The sequence below is a fragment of the Bison bison genome, unplaced genomic scaffold, assembly GCF_000754665.1.
Source record: "Bison bison bison isolate TAMUID 2011002044 unplaced genomic scaffold, Bison_UMD1.0 scf7180017864474, whole genome shotgun sequence".
Lineage (NCBI taxonomy): Eukaryota > Metazoa > Chordata > Mammalia > Artiodactyla > Bovidae > Bison > Bison bison.
The window spans coordinates 520,098-523,969 of NW_011495035.1; positions in this window are offsets into that span (position 1 = coordinate 520,098).

Here is a 3,872-nt window from a genome sequence, read left to right on the forward strand (position 1 = left end):
GAGAAGGTTTCCTGGTGTTTGGAAACTTCTCTCTTTTTAAGACTCCCTTCCCGGGACGGAACTCCGTCCCTCCCTCTTTTGTCTCTTTTATTGTCTTTAATATTTTTTCCTACCTCCTTTCGAGGAGTTGGGTTGCTTTTCTGGGTGCCTGATGTCCTCTGCCGGCATTCAGAAGTTGTTTTGTGGAATTTACTCGACGTTTAAATGCTCTTTTGATGAATTTGTGGGGGAGAGTGTTTTCCCCGTCCTACTCCTCCGCCATCTTGGCGCCTTCCCTATAAATGGACTCTTACGGTATCTGTCCTGTTGCACCTAGCTTACTTCCTTTGGCATACTGTCTTTAACGTTTATCCATATCTGCCATGTGTCAGAATTTCCTTCCTTTTACAGGAAGAAAAATGAAAAATATTCCATTTGAAGAAACTGTATACTGTTTTCCACAATGGCTACATCATTTGACATCCCAACCAATAGTGCAAAAGATTTTGATTTCACCACAGCCTCACCAACACTTTTTTATATATATTATAGCCATTCTAATCCATGTGAAGAGGTACCTCATTGTGGTTTTGATTTGCATTTCCTGCAACCCATTGCAGTATTCTTGCCTGAAGAATCCCATGGACAGAGAAGCCTGGCGGGCTATATACATCACGGGGTTGCAAAGAGTCGGCACGACTGAGCGACTAACACACACACAGAAAGACTAGTAATGTCAAGCTCTTAACATTTTTAAATCATCTTCAAGCAGAGTTTTATGAGAAGAACACAGACTTCAGTCACTAGCTCCCATCATCTGACATTTAGATTTTCCTATATACATATGCATCTTTGATAATTTTAAAGTTATTCCTTGCTTGGAAGGGGAAGAAAGGACACATATCTAGTGTCTATTTTAATTAAAAATGTTTAATAGGTAACTTTGAGGTATGAATGGTGAGAGCTCTTAATTGTCAACATCACAAAATACTTTTAACTCTGCATACTTTTACAAAAATCAGGCATACGTTTTAAAACAAATAGTGAATTTTGAAAAATAAGAAAATTAAAAAAAATTTTGTGAGACTTCAGAGACTAAGAAGAGTCTCTTTGTTTGTTTTAATCAAACTTCAGCAGGAAATTCAAATAATAGCAGAAACACATAAAATTCCTCAGGGTTTAGTGTTCTAAATGCCAGTCAGACTTGAAGTAATCTATTTCAAAACCTGTTACTCACATGTAATGACTATTTATTTAACGTTTCAGAAAATGTTTAAATTATCTGTTTCTTTTTTATGTTTAAAATTTTTTTAGTGTTTCTTTAAAATTATTATTCTATTTTTTGCAAATGTATTTTAACCAGACTGTTTTATTCAAAGTCTGGAAATGACACAGTTTCCAGAAACTAAGAAAAATTATACTAAAGAGCTAAAAAACAAGCAAATAAACTTACTGTCATTTAACTATGAAAAGAAACTACCCAATCTAAAGTAACAAATATTTAACTTGATATATGTAAAAGTTAACATGTCCGCTTCATAAGTTGATAAACTGTAGTATTCATAAATTACATTGTTTTTAAAAATAAGTTTTAGGTTTGATATTTTACATGGCATGAATCATCAGGACTGCATGATGAGTCCTGAAAAGTAATAAATAACAAATGAGGTTTTTGAAAAAAATAATTTCAAAAGCAAAATTCTAGGATGGTTAAACATGTATAGAGTAAGAAATTCCTTTTAACGTGGGATACATGTGCATTTTAATATGCTTGATATAACATGGGGTAGGTATATAAATGTAAAAATTCCTAAGATGGGCAAATATCTTTAAATGTCCCTTACTGTAATAATTCAAATTACAATAAAAAAAAAACACATTGAAAATGAATTCTCTTCAAAACACACTGTTGAGAAAAAGAAAAAACAAGTTCAAGACTGGGAGCAAATCTTTGCAAAACATATATCTAATAAACGATTTGTATCCAGAATATACAAAAAGAACTCTGAAAACTCATTAGGAAAACAAATGACCCAAGGAAAAAAAAACGCACAAAATATTGAACAAGACAATCACTGAGAAGATACACAGCTGACAAGTAATGAAAAGATATTCAACATCATTTGTCATTAAGGAAATGCAAGTTGAAACTACAATGAGTTACTTCTACATACGTTAACATTAGAATGGATAAAATAGAGGATTGACCATACCAAATACTGACAAGGATATGGAGAGACTGGGCCTCTCACTCGGTGCAAGTAGGGATGTAAAATGGTACAGCCACTTTGGAAAATTTGTTAACAAGTTAAACACACACTTATTATATGATCCAGGCATTCCACCCTTAGCTATTTACCCAAGGGAAATGTACATCCATATGGAGACTTGTACATGAATGTTCACGTACTGAAATTCTTAGTACTGAAAATCTGGAAACAATTCAAATGTCTACTAATGGTGAATAAACAAACAATAGGACTTTATGCATACAACGGAATACAGCTCAACGATAAAAAGGAATGAAATATCCATACACATTATAGCATGGATGAATCTTTAATTATGTTGAGTGAAAGATGCTAAAGAAAAAGATTACGTACCATATGATTTCATTTATATGAAAAGCAAACTACTGGAGAGAGATAGAAATAAGATCAGCGGTTGCCTGGGGCAAGACAGGGGCTGGGATTACCAAAGGACATGAGAAACATTTTGGAACAAAGTAAGTTTTTACTAAGCTTCCCTATGGCTCAGTTGGTAAAGAGTCTGCTTGCAATGTGGGACCCAGGTTTGATCCCTGGGAGAGGAAGATTCCTTGGAGAAGAAAATGGCAACGCACTCCAGTATTTTTGCCTGGAGAATTCCACAGACAGAGGAGCCTGGTGGGCTGCAGTCCATGGGGTCACAAAGAGTCGGACACAACTGAGTAACTAACACTTCAATTTTTTCAAGTTTTCACTATCTTGATTATGGTGATGGTTTTGTGGGTATATATGTAGGTCAGAACATCAAATTGTACACGTAATCTTTTTATTTTGTGGGGCTTTGAGCTGCTGCTGCTTTCTTTTACTGCCTAAATGGTGCTGAACACCCAATATAAAGCAAGATATTTATAGTTCTCTGAGGATCCTCTGTCTTAATTATATTTGAAAATAATTTATCCATTTAATCATTCTACCACCTCTCTCTCTCTCACTCTTTGGTTTTACTGAGATGTAACTGAAATCCAGCTCTGAGTAAGTTTAAGGTGTGCCGCCTGATGACCTGACATACATATATTGGGAAATAATCACCAAATGAGCTTAGTCAACATCCATCCCCTCATATATTCACAAAAATTTTTTTTCTCAAATTTTACACTTTAAGTATGTGCAGTTTCTTTTAGGTCAGCTGTACCTTAATAAAGCAATTAAGAAAACGCCTAATTACAATAACTCAATAATATACAGGGATAAACTGTGGAAAATTCTGAAAGAGATGGGAATACCAGACCACCTGACCTGCCTCTTCAGAAACCTATATGCAGAACTGGACATGGAACAACAGACTGATTCCAAATAGGAAAAGGAGTATGTCAAGGCTGTATACTGTCACCCTGCTTATTTAACTTCTATGCAGAGTACATCATGAGAAATGGTGGGCTCAAAGAAGCACAAGCTGGAATCAAGATTGCCGGGAGAAATATCAATAACCTCAGATATGCAGATGACACCACCCTTATGGCAGAAAGTGAAGAGGAACTCAAAAGCCTCTTGATGAGAGTGAAAGAGGAGAGTGAAAAAGTTGGCTTAAAGCTCAACATTCAGAAAATGAAGATCATGGCATCTGGTCCCATCACTTCATGGGAAATAGATGGGGAAAAAGTGGAAACAGTGTCAGACTTTATTTTT